The following is a 17,525-nucleotide window of genomic DNA, read 5'->3' as shown; positions in this document are numbered from 1 at the left end:
TGAATTCAACCACCAATTATTTTTAAAGTCACATTTGTTTTATGGATTTCACAAGTATCTTATGCAAGACATCTTTCTTTTCTGTCTGTCTGGTTGTGAACAGGATATCTCAAAAAGTTGAGGACAGATTCGGAAAAAATTTGGTGGAGAGATTGGGTATGTGACAAGGCCGAAATGATTAGATTTTGGTGAAGATCCGGATCCGTATCTGGACATGAGAATTTATTATGTGATTCTTCACCATTGAGAGATCGGGCGAAAAGCGATATATAACATGATATTTTAAAAAGTTATGGACGAGTTATGACTAAACTTGGTGGACGAGGTGGTTAGATAACAAGAACAAGCCGATTAGATTTTGGTTCAGACACATGATTGTTCAGACTCAGACAGTGGGATACAAAACGTAAACTGCTGAGCCTGGTGGAGGTATGCGCTAGTTTTAAATATTTAACATCAAGCAAGGAAGCAGCACGTGATATTTTAAGAGTACTAGGGTCCATTGGACCAAATTTTCATTGGTTTTCACCTTTCATTGGCTCAATACTTTTGGGTCTTGAGAGTCTCTTGGGTCCTCTGGGTCTTTTGGGTCCTTTTGGATCTTCCAGGTCTTTTGGGTCTTATGGGCCGTCGGGGACTTTTGGGTTCTCTGGGTCATTAGGGGTCGTTGGTGTATTATTGACCTTAAAAAGTCTTCAAAGGTCGAAGGTCGAAGGTTAAAGGTCATGTGACTCAACAGTCTGAGACTCTAAATGGTTAAAATGTATATTTCAATATTACGTAATTAATAGTCACAAAATGTTTGACACATATACACACCTCATCCATTATATCACCGATTCTGCTGTATTTTATAGTTTGTCAATGTTATGGTTATTACCAGTTACCGTTTACCACCATAAGACTGACAGTGACAAACATGTGACTCAAATATTCATATTCTGCTGTTCTGCCCCAAGGCAGGTTCAGTTCTGCCGCAGCAGTTTATTGGCAACGGTTATACTGGGTGGTTTGCCATTGCCTTCCCAAAGGTAGTCAGGGCAGGAGTTTGTTCATGGTCCCGGCGATACCTCGCCTTCTCTTCGCGAAGATAACCGTGGGATCTTTAACGTCCACCAACTATAATGCCGACAGACGGGACGCCCTTTGATTTTTAACGTCTACTCGAGGGACGGCACACACCTTGATGAAACACCGGGGTGGCACTTTATAGCTGGGTGGGGCTTTGACCCCAGGCTAGACAGCTTCGAGGCAAGTATGCGTACCCCTAGCCCATCGTATGCGTACCCCTAGCCCATCGTATGCGTACCCCTAGCCCATCGTATGCGTACCCCGAGCCCATCGTCTGCGTACCCCTAGCCCATCGTCTGCGTACCCCTAGCCCATCGTCTGCGTACCCCTAGCCCATCGTATGCGTACCCCGAGCCCATGATCTCCGCCCAACGAGTGACGTCACGGCCGCAGGGCGGGGCCGCGTGAGCGAGGCCCACGCAGGAGGAGGGGATGACATACGATGGGGGATAATTTGGTAAACGCGCCGCTACAAAGGGAGAGACACGGAGCCGTGTGCGCGGACAAGAACTGCAGCTGGCAGGTACGGCTGGCCGAGCGGTCGCCAGGACGACGTGTAGCCGGATCCTGTAAACGAGTGGGTGGGAGGAGGTCTTTGCATCACGTAAACCTCTTTCCATTTGTCTGGAGCGGAGCTTCGGTGTGTCTGTCCGAGTGAGTGTCTGCATTTCGGCTCGTTTCTCTGACTTGCTGTGTACGTGCGCGTCTCGCTGGCTAATCGTCCGTGTATCTGATTTACTGCTCCCGATCCGTCCGTGGCCGTGCGGTTTGGGGCGAGGCTCTCTGCGGCACCACATCGGGCTCCTCGCACGCCTGTGATGCACAGCACACACAGTACACCGGGAATATCAGAAGGAATACCACTCACGTCTCACTCTATTGAGTACTTTCCTTTACCTCAGGTTTTGGACCAGGTGACTCGGGTATCGATCCGGCCTGGTGTCGATATTTCATTGCGATTGAAGTTGTGAGGTGTATTGGCAGAGCACTATTGTACTTGCATTGCTTACACGGTCTTTGTGTTTGGCAGCGTTTGTTAAATAAATGCATATGGAGTTTATGTGTACAGTAAGCTCTTTTAATTCTTACCTTGTAATTTGCTTCCTCAAGTTATTCGAGTCACAGATGCAGTCCATTTGCTGGTCGTCTGTGAGGAATTTGTAAAAGGCGTCCCTCCTCAAGACTCGCCTCGTTGAATTGTGTCATTCTCACCCTTGGTTGCTGTGATGGTCAAATTAGTCGAACCTCTAATTTCAGGTCGGTGCTTCCCTCGTCTTTCGGTGGCGATGTACTTTGCACAACAACAACAACAACAACGACAACGACAACAACAACAACAACAACCATCACCAGCTCTTGAAGCATTGACAGGTCCTTCCATCCTCGGTCTTGGCCTGGTGAATGATTGTTGTTCAGTTTTGGTGCAGCAGCTGGGTGCATCGTCTGAATCCTGGGTTTGAGTCAATAGGTGATTATTAATGGAGACGTAAACACAGGAGGACATTTGGTCCATCATACTTGTGCCATAACCCAGACAAATCGAGACATTGCAGTTGTCTTGGATTTGCTTGGGAGGATTGACGTTGAAATGATGAAATAGATTGGGGGAAGTTTGCAATCGTTGGTCGGGGTTACGGAGAAGGACCTGCGAGATGTGGTGGAGATAGAGTAGGGTCATTTGGAAGATTTTATAAAATGAGATGTACCGCACTGCACTTTTGCCAGTACTGTACCACAAAGCACTATCCGATAAGCCATCTTCGATTATCCTGTAGGATTACAAAAGCTTAAACTTGGCAACCTGGCTCGGACAGATGTTCTGAACTAATGATTGTGATTGCAAATTGATGAACTTGGTCGAGGGTTAAATGTGAGGTATGGGACTGAGCACACCTGAGCTCACTGAGCTGGTGTGAGTGACACAGAGTTAAATGAGCAGAGGGGCACCTGAGCTGGAGCGAGGGACACAAGAGAGTTAAATGAGTAGAGAGCACCTGAGCTGGAGTGAGGAACACAAGGGAGTTGAATGAGCAGAGGAGCACCTGAGGTGGAGTGAGGGACGCAAGAGAGTTAAATGAGCAGAGGAGCACCTGAACTGGAGTGAGGGATGCAAGAGAGTTAAATGAGCAGAGGAGCACCTGAGCTGGAGTGAGGGACGCAAGAGAGTTAAATGAGCAGAGGAGCACCTGAACTGGAGTGAGGGATGCAAGAGAGTTAAATGAGCAGAGGAGCACCTGTGCTGGAGTGAGGGACGCAATATCGTTAAATGAGCAGAGGAGCACCTGAGCTGGAGTGAGGGATGCAAGAGAGTTAAATGAGCAGAGGAGCACCTGTGCTGGAGTGAGGGATGCAAGAGATTTAAATGAGCAGAGGAGCACCTGAGCTGGAGTGAGGGACGCAATATCGTTAAATGAGCAGAGGAGCACCTGAGCTGGAGTGAGGGATGCAAGAGAGTTAAATGAGCAGAAATGCACCTGAGCTGGAGTGAGGGACACAAGAGAGGTAAATGAATAGAGGGACACCTGAGCTGGAGTGAGGGACACAAGAGAGGTAAATGAATAGAGGGACACCTGAGCTGGAGAGTGAGGACCACAGTATTATAGTTATCGAGCAGGTGAACGGATGAGCCCGAGGTTCCCGTTTTGACGGGTTTATGCGGTTGAATCTGAATCGGTTCTCATTTTGGAGAAGATTGATCGCCCATCGCCTTGAAGAATGCACTGAACATTCATTTCCATTGATGGTGTTGATTCCCGATTGGCATTCTCTCCCATTAAAAATCCCAGTCTCTCCTTTTGATCCTCGCCACCTCTTTTGCACATTATTTTTTTCCTCCATCGACAGGTTGTGAATAGTGCACATGCGGATGGAGATTACGAGGGTTTGTTTTATTCCGAGTCTGAGTCCCATAAACGCTTCAATCGAGCATGGATTCATGGAATTCTTGCTCTATCACTTTGCCTAATCGATGCACTTCTCTCATTTTCTTTATCGATGCAACTTGCTTTCCATCCGTGGGTGAAGGAACAATGTTGAGTATTCACACTTGTGATCCGGCGATGCCCTCTCTTATTACGATTAATCGTAAAAGTTCTTGATCGTCTGGATTGGCACCTTATTCCATCCAAGATCTACGAAGTCCATGGTAAATGGGACGTCATGGTCATCCAAAACTAGTTGCTCAGGGTTGACCAGCAAGGCTAGCAACGAGTAGTTGCCTCGTAGTTTTAATGGAATGCTGAATGAGTCGTGAGTGTTCCAGACGTGTTGACCTGGTGGTTGTAAGGCGAGGGTGGTCTGCCAAGTATGAGATCTAGTACACCTTTTACATCACGTTGGTTTTAAGGAATCCATTGGCGACCATGATTGTGTTTGGTAAACTCTGGGTGTCATGGAAACTTTAATCCATCCCAGAATCGAAACGGATTTTGCCAGCATGTGTAATTTGACGTATCTTACTATGATTTGTGAAACGCTAACGGACGCAGGTGGACATAGTTTGTCTCACGCAAACGAGTTGCCATTAAACTATGACGTACTACACCTCATCATCCCTTTCTGTGAAAAATGGTTTTAATTTGTGTGTTTTAGAACCTTTCCCTGGATCCTGAGTTTAATTGTATTCCACCCTGTATATAAAAGTAAGGAGTTTTCGCTGCTTTAGTTTGGCTTTGGGAATGTCGTTTCCATCCGTCTGTCTGTTTGTCTGTCTGATTAATGTTGCACGTCTGGCTCGATGAGCCTCAGCTGCATGAGAAGTATGCAGTTGTTTTGTGCTAGGAACTTGGATCCATGAGTCAGCACCACATTCATTGCTCAATCAGTTTATCAAATTTCTTTCATCGAGTAGGGAGGAAGGAGACATTGTGGGCACCGTCCCTGGGAGGACCTGTCTGGCAGCGCTGGTTGTTACTTGTTGTTCAAGTTCGCATAATGTCGTAAACAAATTACAGATTCTTGCTACCATCCAGTGAGTTAAGTGTCTTGTGATGGAGGGCGATCTCTCCATCATTGGTTCTAGCCTTGAATGTTTCTCGACTTGTCGTGAACGCCCCAAAGCTCTGCCAAGAGTATGCGCTTCCACTTTTAATAATTGTATCGGACTGGTGAGAGGGAGATGGGGAGGGAGTCAGGAGGGTATCAATTGAGGAATGAACACATGCAACCGCACCCTCACCTTTTGACGAGACCCTCTCACAGGCATCACAGTCGCTACATACACTACAATCACCCATTCACAATTAAGCTACCAATGTGCTACCAATTCCCATCTACAACTGCACATCCAATGTTTCTAGGTACATGTCCAATTCCAATGTAAACTTATCTACTGTTTCTACAGCCACTATCTTTCCAGCGATACCATTCCATGCATTAACGAGAACGGCACTTGGTAGAGCGCATACCTCCTTGGAACAGTTTGTTTTGTATCCCACTGATAGGCCGGATCTGGATTCGGACCTGAACCAAAATCTAATCTGCTTGTTCTTGTTATCTAAACAACTCGTCCACCAAGTTTAGTCATAACTCGTCCATAACTTTTAAAAATATCATGTTATCTGTCGCTTTTCGCCCGATCTCTCAATGGTGAAGAATCACATAAAAATTAAATAATTCTCGTGTTCGAATCCATATTCAGATCTTCACCAAAATCGAATCGATTCTTCCAGGTCACACACCCGATCTGTCCACCAAGTTTCGTCCAAATCCATGCACAACTGTTTGAGATGTTGTGTTATGTATCGGTTTTAGTCCGATCACTCGATGGTGAAGAATCACTTAAAAATTAATTATTTTTTGTATCCGAATTTATATTCAGATCTTCACCAAAATTGAATCGATTCTCCCTTGTCAGACACGCATCCTCTCCACCAAGTTTCGTCCAAATCCGCCCACCACTTTTTGAGATATCCTGCTACGTATTGTTTTTTGGCCCTATCTCCCAATGGTAAAGAATCACTTAAAAAATTCTAGTAGCCGAATCCGGATCTGGACCTTCACCAAAATCGAATCATTTCGTCCGTGTTACATACGCTACCTCTCTGCCAAATTTTGTCCGAATCCGTCCACAACTTTTTGAGATATCTTGTTCACAGACAAAAACACAGACAGGGGTGAGAACATAACCTCCATCCACCTTCGGTGACGGATATAACTACCACCCGTCTTAACTCTCATGGTCTTCACTTTAAGGCTATGACCCCTGGTCCTGTCACTTTCCATTCTGCTGATAAACTCGTCTGCACTTATTTTATCTATACCCTTCATTATGTTCAACATCTCCTCATAATCACCTCCTTATAATGTGAAAGGTCCTGTCTTCTTCACCGCTCCTCATAACTTAATCTAGCGAGGCCTGAAATCGATCTATTTACTCTACGCTGAACCCTCTCTACGGCAGCTATCTCCTTCCTCAGGTGTGGCAAGCAAAATTGTACACACTATTCTAGGTGAGGCCTTTCTTCTTCTACCTCAGGTTGGGCTGGATTTTACCAGTGCATCTGCAAACCTCTGATACCGTGTACGCAATGTGGTGCTGGGACTCTGTGTTGCTCATGAGGAATCCTTGTGTTCTTAGCTGTGGCCACAACATTGATGGTGGTAACAGGTTGGCTGAAGCTGCCAAGATGATTTTATTACTTATTTATTTATTTATTTTACAGTGCATGCTTGAAACCTTGGTTGGCATGGGGAGAAGGAATACCTAATCTGCAGAGGTATGCACAATTTATTTTGCTCTTCTTTTGAGGGAATATTGGTTTGTGTGAAGGAATGAAGAGGTGAGGGATGCAGTTATGGAATTTAATTGATCTGTGTACTCTAAAGTACTGCTATGTAAGTACACTTGCACGTACTTATGGTGCAACTCGTTTATCTTGTGGAAACTGAAGGTTAACTGAATCAAAAATTTGTGGTGGATAGATGGAAGTTTGCATCTTGGGACCGTCCGTCTACATATTATTATAAAAACAAGAGTATTGAGGTATTTTTATTGGTACCCTACCAGTTTTACCGGAGGGGACTACAGGTTTGTTCTCCTGTCTGGCCGTCCGTCCCACCTGTGGTTTTCCAGACTTTCCACTCTCAACCTTTAACATATTGAACTGAAACTTGGTACATGGCTCCATTATGATAAGTTACAGAACACGTTCGAGTTTCAGGGTGTTTTGTCTATTTTTCAGAGTTATACCCTTTTTGGACTTAGAAAATATCACACCCATAGGGGACATGTATTGCAAAGTAATTCTCCCTCTTGTTTTCTTTCTTGTGTTTATGGGTTTGCAACATTGCTCGGAGTGTGGCCGTGCCACTAACGCGCAGTGCCTCTTGGAGTTTGGAGCAAGAAATTGAAACTTTTTCATGTTGCCGGCGATAGGTCACATACTCTTTGCAAAAAGACAATGAGAGATCTTTAAAGTCCACCATCTAATGCGAGCAGACAGGAAACCCAGTTTAACGTCCATCCGAGGGATGGCACGCAGTTTGATGAACCTCAACCTGCCTGTGAAACCCCGCAATGACAGTTTATACCTGTGTTGGAATTCAAACCCAGGCTAGACCCTCACTGGCGAGTGTGCACACCTCTAGGCTATCCTGCCAGTCCATTGAGCCGTGAACGAAAGACAAAATCTGACTTGGAAAAGGCGGAAGTTTCCACACCATGATCCACCGTCCAAAATAGATAGTGTGTTTTGGACACAGATTCACAAGTTTCCATTAAAAGCAGTCATGGGCAACACTCTTTTTGCCCTTGAATCTTCAGCAGCAAATCAAAGCTGTTAATTTCAAGCTTAAAAGTTAAACAAACTAACCCTTTTTAACGACATTTAAAACTGTGAATTTGAGAGAATTAGGACACGTACCCTTAATGGCAAGCAAAGTAAATCTACCAGGTAGAAATATGAAGACAAATACAAATCAGAGTTTAGTATACATACAAGAAGAAACTAGAACAGCACTCAGTAGAGAGCGTACCTCCGCCAGATTGAACAGTTCACGTTTTGTATCCCACTGATAGGCCAGATCTGCATCCGTATCTCCAAAATCGAATTGGCTTGTTCTCGTCACCTAACCAATGCATCCACCTAGTTTTGTCCGAATCTGTCCATAACTTTGTATTGAGATATTGTGATACATATAGTTTTTGGCTTTATCTCTTAATGGGTGATGAATAACTTTAAAAATATATAGTATCTGCATAAGGATCTTTAGCAATATCTAATCAATTTGTCTTTATCACTCACCCAACCTGTCCACCAAATTTCGTCCGAATCTGTCCACAACCTTTTGAGATATCCTGCTCACAGACTAATAGACAGACTGGGTGAAAACATAACCTCTGTCCACCTTTGGTGGCAGAAGCAATTAGAAAGCTAGCAAAGATGCATGTACTTTCCTGTCCGCACATCGTTAGAATAATGAGTAGATTAACCATTTACATGGAATGATACATTTGAGGACGCATGAGGGATCAGATGGGGATAAGACATGAGGACAAACAAAGGAAAGGTCACATATATGGGTGGGGTAAAAATTCTTTCATTTTGCGTATATAACATGTAGAAGTCCCCTTTACCTCGAAACAGGTCGACGAAGGAAATTTCAGATTGAAAATCATGTTGTCCTCACTGATGTGTATTCGATTCCCACAGCTGCTTGGAAACCTGGTACCACCGGGTCGAAGTTGTCCATATAAATGTCACTGTGGTGCCCTAAGGACTTCCATGAGGTTATACGATGACAACCCCCACCAACACCTCTAAAACGGTGCAGAGAGTCCAGGATAAGAGGAGTTTGTATCGACACCAAAGCTGTTTGAGTCTATGAGCCTCTTTCGCCAGGCTGTATTGTTGGTATGTCATGTACATTATCAAATTACAAAACGGTCTTATAAATCAGGAATTCAGATGATCAGTCGTTAGTAAAATACATCTGCAAAATAAAAATGAGCAATCAACGTTGAATTAAACATACGAGGTAAATATAGGTCCAAAGGGGAGAGATGTCAACCCAAGCATGCCATTAATATCCGTATAGGCCAGGATGACGAACCACCCACAGTAGGCCATTTTAATTTAGAGGGGATGATGGGAGGAAGGACTCATCCGCTGTATTTGCAGAGTCGATGCAGGACCTTCTCGCCAAATGGACCCTCCATATCTGGGTCCGACTGCTCGACCGAACGCAATTCCTTTCAAAGGTCTTTATCCGAACGTCTTGTCGAGTGACATTGATTTCACATCCAAGGAATTCTTGCGATGGATCTTTAACACGATCGATCAAATGACATGTATTTCTGAGCAGCAGTTCTGAAGCTTCGCAGACATGTGGAGCAGCCAGGACCAGATGAAATACGGTAAACCGCCACACGGAGGACGGGGATCGGCAGTCACAGCAAAATGAGAAGCTGGTTCGAGTGATGTGCGGTCTACGCTCTTGCGATGGGAGCTGGTTATTTGCTAATGCAATGCCTAAGTTATGTCTTTTACAAGAGGAGGCACTTTTAGCCTGGCCTATGTACTTTGGAGCTCAGGAATGAAGCAGTATTGGTTTTTTCATATTGATTAGACATAAACCTGATGGAGAGTCAGAACGGGCGGCTGCCTTATCATACACAAACAAGCATGCTTCCTCTGCTTGCACGCAATCTTGTGCTCATACTGGCACACCTGTGTGAAGATGCAGGTCATTGGAGACCCTCGATTCGAGACACCACAAAGTTGTGAAGCTGTCTCGTGCAGCAGGATTAATGGTTCCAGTACAATTTGACTAGATCCGATTGTAAGGTTTATACTCCCTTTTACAACTTGTAGTATCCATTCCGAAACCTAATCGGGGATTATTTACCACCACCTCACTGTGGTGCCATTAAGGTACCGGCACTGATGCAGGTGTGACCTTTGTAGTAAAGGAGGTCGCGTGAGACTTGCACCTTGTAAGTGAGCACAGAGCAAAGGGAACTATCCAAAGTCGTCCTACTGAAGCCAGTCAGACCTACCGGCGGTCTCTGGTTCATCTACATTTGGACCAAATCTCTGTTGGTGCGGTGAAGTTGGCAGGCCAGCATGGCAAGAAGTAATTGTGGCTTTAACTTATGGGCTGAGCACAGCAAAACGGCCTCTATGGCTGCCTTCCAATCCACTGTTATTTCAGGTGCTCTGCACCAGGTACAAATATGCTGAGCTGGCATGCAATGTGGCTCAGGCACCGTCCTAACGAGTGTTTGGTTAACTGGGTAAGGAGTCTTGTAGCACTGGGTTAGCCTGGGTCGTCGAGCTTTTACCGCGTAATACAAAGTGCTGTGCTAGCTTGGCGAGTGGAACTTTTGTTGTGCGTAGGTTGGTTACCTGACTGGTTGCCAGAGTTTGTTCCAATAACTGTCTGATCCTGTTGTGACATATCAGCCAGCAGAGGGCAGCAGAGGAGAAGGTTGTCTCACAATGGGCCCTGTGCTTTTTCTGGTCTTGATTAATGATCTCTCTGACTCTCTGGAAAATCCTCTCTATCTCTTTGCTGATGACTCCACTCTCTGCCGCTCCATATCTCAACCATCAGATCGGCAGTCTGCAGCCTCCTCACTTTCTGCAGACCTGGACAAAATCACAGACTGGGCAAACAAGTGGAACATGTCTTTCAATCCTGACAAATCTTACACCCTCACTGTCTCTCCGAAAAGACCGCCTGGAAAACCCTCCCACCTATTTTTTCAACAATCCTCTCGAAGAAGTTCTGTCACTCAAGCTTTTGGGTCTCACTATCTGCCATGATCTTTCCTGGGAAAACCACATTTCCAAGCTGGCCTCCAAAGCCAGTCGCCAACTGGGCATCCTTCGTCGTGCGAAGTTCTTTCTGGGCACCTCTGAGCTCCTCACCACATACAAGGCTTTCATCCGCAGCTCAATGGAATACTGCTCTCCACTCTGGGCTGGAGCTCCTGCCTCACACCTAGCTCAGGTTCACACTGTTGAAACCAAAGCTTTCAGAATCATTGGTATCTCCTGTGATGAAGCTGATTCTGAGGGCCTTTCTCTCTCTCTGTCACCGCAGGCCGGTTGGGGGTCTTTTTGTCTTCTACCAACTACTTTCCGGCCTATCTCCTCCTGCTCTGTCTGTGCTCTGTCCCCCAAATATTCCTGCAGGACGCACAAGATCTGCCAGCAACCCTCTTCTGGTGAAACTGCCAAAATCTCGGCTCTCTGCTCACCTTCACTCTTTCATTCCTCTTTTCTCCCGCCTCTGGAACAAACTCCCACACTCTCTTCAATCCCACTCCTCCCTCCAGGTCTTTAAAACAGCTGTTCACCACCATCTCTTATCTTCCTCTATCCAAAATCTTGATCTTTTCTACCCCCGTTAAAACACCCCAAATCCACCTCTTTCAATCTCCCACTTATTTCCTGAATTTCCTAGTGGTGTTCATTTGCTTTATACTTCCCTCCATCCTCTCCTCACCCCCCCCCCCCCCTCCACCGGCCCTCTCGATTTCACAGATGTACCGATGTAGCTGTTCTCTACTGTTGTTGTGCTTGTATGCTTCCCCCTCTCTCCCCTTATTGTCTCCTGCTCCCTTTATTTATTTTATGTTTTGTGGGTCTGTGCATTATTTCGTGTGTAATGTGTTAGCTCTGGCACGAGCCTTGACTCTGTATACAAAAAAAAAAGTCATCCACTGTCATTTGACATTTCAAACATAATGACAAAAATATGGCCCCACCACCTTCCATCTGCACCGCTCTTATCTGGCTTGAGGTGAACGAATTGTACATCGAACAGCTCCCGAGATGTCTGAAGATGTCTTAAACGGCGGGTTTACGTTTTTGTGAAGTGTCTGCTTTCTTTCTCTGTGTGTGAATGTCCATAGTTATGAAAGTAGCCATGTGGAAACCTGTCTCCCTCTGATTTGATTTTGCAATGAGTCAAATATGTACAAACAGCTGATGCTTCCAGCAGGGGGAGCTATGGCTTGAAACAAAGGTGACTTTCAAAAGGGATAAGTGAGCAGGCCGTCCTTCCTGCAATAATATGGGTGTGAAAGATGTAGCTAATCTGAGTAGGGCTTTGGACTGGTACGCAACATGGATATCTAATCGGTGGTATCCATCTCTCTTTCAAATCTTAACGGTCACACCGATTGTACTTGGCACGTCCAGCAATTGTCGTGTAAATAGTGCCATATGAGTTATGTTTGACATCGACCTGGCTCCTAACTTCTTTCCAGTCATTCCAACTGCATTGGGCCACTAGGGCACTTGTGGCATGGGTTCCTGTGTGGTGACACCTCCGTGCTCCTCTGCTGAACTATTTGTGTTTTTTTCTTGTTTTTTTCTTCTTTTTTTTTTTAAATGGAAGAACATTTACTGTAGATGTGCGTTGAAGCCAGATGTCTTGATGCCCGTCCGTGCTGCCTCAGTTGCCTGTCTTTGTTCCGTAAAGATTTGGATGCTCTGCTTGGTCTGCGTGGAAAGAGACTTCCGTAAGGCTATGTTTAAAAAAAAAATCTTCTTGTACTTGCGGGCTTTGCACAATGTATTGAAATTCATTTCGCCATTTATTCGTTCTTTCGCATTCCCTTTACAAAAGGTTCTTGAATGAGATTCCAACCAGATTGCTATGAAATCTTTTGAGAAACACTCCTAGTAGTGTTCATTTGCTTTATACCGTGTACCCCTCCCTCCTTTCCCAGCCCTCCACCTTCCACAGATCTACCGACGTCCTTGTTCTCTACTGTTGTGCTTGTGTACTTCCCTCTCCCTCCCCCTCTTGTCTCCCACTCCCTTCATTGTATGTTTTATGTGTCTGTGCATGTTTTCATGTTAAATGTGTTAGCTCTTACATGAGGTCTGCAGAGGCGACCTGATTGTAATGATGAATGACGAGCCTCGATTCTGTAAACCAAAAAAATATATATAAAAATAAAAAAAACTACGGAAAAGTGTTGTTTTTATGCGTGAATAGATAATATTTTGTGGATCCATCTCTAAAAGTCTCTTTACCCTTGAGTTAGCATGTCCTAACGTTGTTAACTTCAGTTGGAGGCATTTGGAAATGACTCTATATGCTGGTGAGTTCAACCAAGATTTGCTCTCGGAATATTTGGAGGCGAGATGTTTGAGTTGAATAGATCTTGTAGCGTTGAAGGACTGGTTGAGGTCACACACAAGACCATAAACTGTGCTAAACGATGTTTGGTCATGTCCGGTATAGGAAGCGATGAATCCTGATGGTCTTTCGCATGATCTTGGCTGAGGTCCTTGCAAACTTCGCAGATGTGACGTCTTGTGCAATGCGAGCCAGTTTCATATAATTTGCTTCTGTTGAAGCTGATGCTGTCATCTATTGTGAAACCAAGATAAGCGCACCTCGTCACGCTGGTCTGACTCAGGTGTGCCATTCGACCTGGGATGGGCCTGGTCTCTGAAACCGGAACAGCTAAACACGTCCGTGAACTAGAAGGTATTGTACAAACTGTGGCGGACACGAAAGCACTGACTTGGTGACATCACCCCGCACACCAAGTGGGGGTGGGCCATGCCCGGGAGAGAGGCGTGGCCTCACGATATACACGGGGCGCGCAGCCCTGAGCAGCTCAGTGTTACAGTGAGCTCTTGAATAAAGACTCTTACAAATTACCGTGTTGTCTGCTTCCTCCTTGCTTACAAGTAGCGTGCGTAACACCGCGCTTTACTGGTGACCCTCGACGTTGGATCTGCCGTAGCGATCCTTCCAAACACGACGCCATTGCCATGGCCAACAACGCGATGTCGGTTAAACTTCCCGAATTTTGGGAGGCCCAGGCCGAAGTTTGGTTCGTCCAAGCCGAAGCCCAGTTTCAGCTTCGGCGCCTCACCGACGACGACACGCGCTACTGCCACGTCGTCGCCTCCCTCGGGCCCGGCACGGCCGCTCGAGTTGTGTCCGTCCTTCGCCACCCACCGGACGGCCACAAGTACGAGGCACTCAAGCGGCTGCTCCTAGCCACGTTCGGCCTCACAGAGGACGCACGGGCCGACCGCCTCCTGGATCTCCCCAAGCTCGGCGACACACGCCCATCGGTCCGAATGGACCATATGCTGTCACTGTTGGGCGACGAAGCCCCTGGTTCTCTATTCCGGGCGCTTTTCCGTCGCCAACTTCCAGCACAGGTACGCCTCGCATTGGCCGGGACCGTGCTAACGGAACCCCGAGCATTGGCCGCCGAGGCGGACAGGTACTTCGCGGCTTTGGACACGCGGGCGAGAGTCGGTGCTGCCCACCTCGTGGATCCCGAGGCCGATGCTGATTCACAGCATCAGCTTCCACAGCATACACAGCATGCTGATACGCACCTCGTGGCCGCCGCCACGCCCCGCCCACCGCCGCGGCAAAAACCGCCACCACGGGGAAAGTCACTGGCTCCACCGGCCTGGTGGAGCCAGCCATGCTCCTCCAGCTCCACCACCTGGTGCCGGTTCCACGCCAGGTTCGGCCACGAGGCTCGACAGTGTCATCCGCCATGCTCCTTCGATAGGTCGGGAAACGCCCGGGCCGGCGCTCGATAGTGGCAATGAGCGCCGGCCGTTCGAACAGCCTGCTGTTCATCACGGACACCTTATCCGGGCGCCGTTACCTGTGCGACACAGGAGCGCAGGTGAGTGTCGTTCCTGCCGGTACGTCGGACAAGCACGCCGCGGGCGGGGGCCCCGCGCTGCTTGCCGCAAACGGGACGCCCATCCGTACGAACGGAAAACGCTGCATCTCTCTGCGGTTCGGAGGGCAGGTTTTCCGATGGTCGTTCGTCACCGCCGACGTGCCCATGGCATTGCTTGGCGTGGACTTCCTGTGCGCAAATGGGCTCCTGGTCGACGTAAAGCACAGACGTCTTGTCCAGGCCGAGACGTTCAGCTCGCTCGCTTGTGCGCTGCCCAGCTTGTCGAGCAGCCCACTGAGCGGCTCACCGAGCGGCTTGCCAAGCGGCTTGCCGAACGGTTCGGTTCCGGCCACGTTGATCTGTACGCTTCCGGCAGCGGACGAATTCACCCGCCTCCTCGCTGGCTTCCCGGCCCTCATGCGGCCCACCTCGGCGGGGGCCGTCAAGCACGGGGTGGCCCATCACATCCCCACCGTCGGGCCACCGGTATACGCCCGGGCACGCCGCCTCGAGCCGACGAAGTTGGCGGTAGCAAAAGCAGAGTTCGCTACCCTGGAGCGACTTGGCATCGTTCGGCGCTCGGAGAGTGCTTGGGCGTCGCTGCTGCACATCGTGCCGAAGCCCGGCGGGGGATGGCGACCGTGTGGGGACTATCGCCGTCTCAATGACGCCACCACCCCCGACCGCTACCCCGTCCCCCACATTCAGGACTTTTCCGCCCGTTTGGCGGGCATGTCCTTCTTCTCGAAGGTGGACCTCATACGCGGTTACCATCAGGTCCCCGTCAGGCCGGAGGACGTCCCGAAGACGGTGGTCATCACGCCGTTCGGACTCTTCGAATTCCTGTGGATGCCCTTCGGTCTGAAGAATGCGGCTCAGGCGTTCCAGCGGCTGATGGACAGCGTCCTGCGCGACTTGGATTTTGTATACGTCTACCTGGATGATATCCTCGTCGCCAGCGCGTCCCGCGAAGAGCACCTACACCACCTCCGCACGCTCTTCGAACGCCTGGGCCAGCATGGCCTGATTGTGAACCCCGCAAAGTGCCGGTTCGGCGTCGCCGAACTCGATTTTCTGGGGCACCACGTCGCCAGGCACGGAGCCGTCCCCCTGCCGGCCAAGGTGGAGGCGGTGAAGGGGTTTCCACGCCCCCGCACGATCAGGGGGCTGCAGGAGTTCCTGGGCATGGTGAACTTTTACCATCGGTTCCTGCACCGTATCGCCCAGCTCCTGCGCCCCCTGCACGAAGCTCCCCGAGGTAAGCCGGGCAAAGGCGACGTCACCTGGACCGAGCAGATGGACGCGGCATTCACGGGCGCGAAGCTCGCCTTGGCTAACGCCACCATGCTCGCGCACCCGGCGCCCGATGCGCCGATCGCCCTCACCACCGACGCCTTGGACTACGCGGTGGGCGCGGTGCACGAGCAGTGGGTGCGTGGAGCTTGGCAACCGCTGGCGTTCTTTAGCCGGCAGCTTCGCCCGCCCGAACGCCGTTACAGTACCTTCGACCGCGAGTTGCTCGGGCTTCACTTGGCCGTCAGGCACTTCCCCCATCTGCTCGAGGGCCGTGCGTTCACGGCCTTTGTCGACCACATGCCGCTGGTCTTCGCGATGGGCAAGGTCACCGAGCCGTGGTCGGCCCGGCAGCAGCGTCACCTCTCGGCCGTGTCCGAGTACACGACGGACATCCGGCACGTCGCGGGGAAGGACAACCCGGTGGCGGATTGCCTTTCCCGGGCCGTTGCCCACGCAGTCCACCTCGGCATCGACTATGCCCGCATGGCAGTGGACCAGGCCGCTGACCCCGACGTCCAGTCCTTGCGGACCGCCGTCACGGGCCTCCGCGTCACCGAGGTGCCGTTCGACGGCGCGGGCGCGGCCCTCTTGTGCGACGTCTCCCTCGGGCGGCCTTGCCCCATCGTGCCCGCGGGCTGGCAGCGCCAGGTGTTTGACGCCATCCACGGCCTGTCCCACCCGGGCACGAGGGCCTCCCAAAGGTTGATCGCCGGCAAATTTGTCTGGCATGGCCTCCGGAAGGCCGTCCGCGGCTGTGCCAGGACGTGCCTCGCGTGCCAGCACGCCAAGGTGCACCGGCACACCCAGGCCCTGTTGGCCCCGTTTACGGTGCCGGAACGCTGGTTTGACCACGTCCACGTGGACCTGGTGGGACCTCTGCCCCCCTCGCGGGGTTTCACCCACGTCCTCACCATGGTGGACCGCACCACCCGGTGGCCGGAGGCCGTGCCCTTGGCGTCGACGACGGCGGCGGCGGACGTCGCGCAGGCTTTCATCGCCACCTGGGTCGCCCGGTTCGGTGCCCCCTCAGACATCTCGTCCGACCGTGGCCCCCAGTTCACCTCGGAGCTCTGGGGGGCGGTCGCGCAGGGGCTCGGGGTCCGGCTGCACCGAACCACGGCCTACCACCCCCAGGCTAACGGCCTGTGTGAGCGATTTCACCGCTCATTGAAGGCCGCGCTCCGGGCCACCCTCCGCGACGGCGGCTGGGTCGACAGGCTCCCCTGGGTCCTGCTGGGCCTCCGGACGGTGCCCAAGGAGGACCTGCGCGCATCCGCGGCGGAGTTGGTCTTCGGGCAACCGCTGCGGGTGCCGGGCGAGTTCCTCCCCGACTCCACGGCACCATGGTCCATGGCACAGCAGCGCTCCGCTCTGCAGGAGACCGCCCAGAGGTTCGCCCCGGTGCCAACGGCACGCCACGGGCACCCACCGACGCACGTCGCCCCGGAGCTTCGCACGGCAGAGTACGTCTTCGTCCGCCACGATGCCCATCGGACACCACTGCGGCCCCCGTACGACGGGCCTTTCCGCG

General features: G+C 50.0%; 1 protein-coding gene across 7 annotated transcripts in view; it reads left to right on the top strand.

Annotated features, from left to right (window-relative positions):
- The first annotated feature begins 1,456 nt into the window (after positions 1–1,456).
- LOC137433159 (ras-specific guanine nucleotide-releasing factor RalGPS2) overlaps positions 1,457–17,525 on the top strand; it is a 262,715-nt gene continuing 246,646 nt past the window's right edge. For 5 of the 7 annotated variants that reach the window (XM_078783628.1, XM_078783631.1, XM_078783632.1 and 2 more), the window contains exon 1: positions 1,457–1,594. The gene's annotated coding sequence lies outside the window, so the exon portion shown is untranslated. Of the gene's footprint in view, positions 1,726–6,734; positions 6,789–17,525 lie in introns of all 7 variants that reach the window. The other 2 variants (XM_078783629.1, XM_078783630.1) reach the window with 2 other exon arrangements.

Source organism: Myxine glutinosa, chromosome 8 (genome assembly GCF_964187855.1).
Source record: "Myxine glutinosa chromosome 8, kmMyxGlut1.1, whole genome shotgun sequence".
Classification (NCBI taxonomy): domain Eukaryota; kingdom Metazoa; phylum Chordata; class Myxini; order Myxiniformes; family Myxinidae; genus Myxine; species Myxine glutinosa.
The sequence above is the reverse complement of the archived record's forward strand: the minus strand, read 5'-3'. Positions and strand labels throughout refer to the sequence as shown.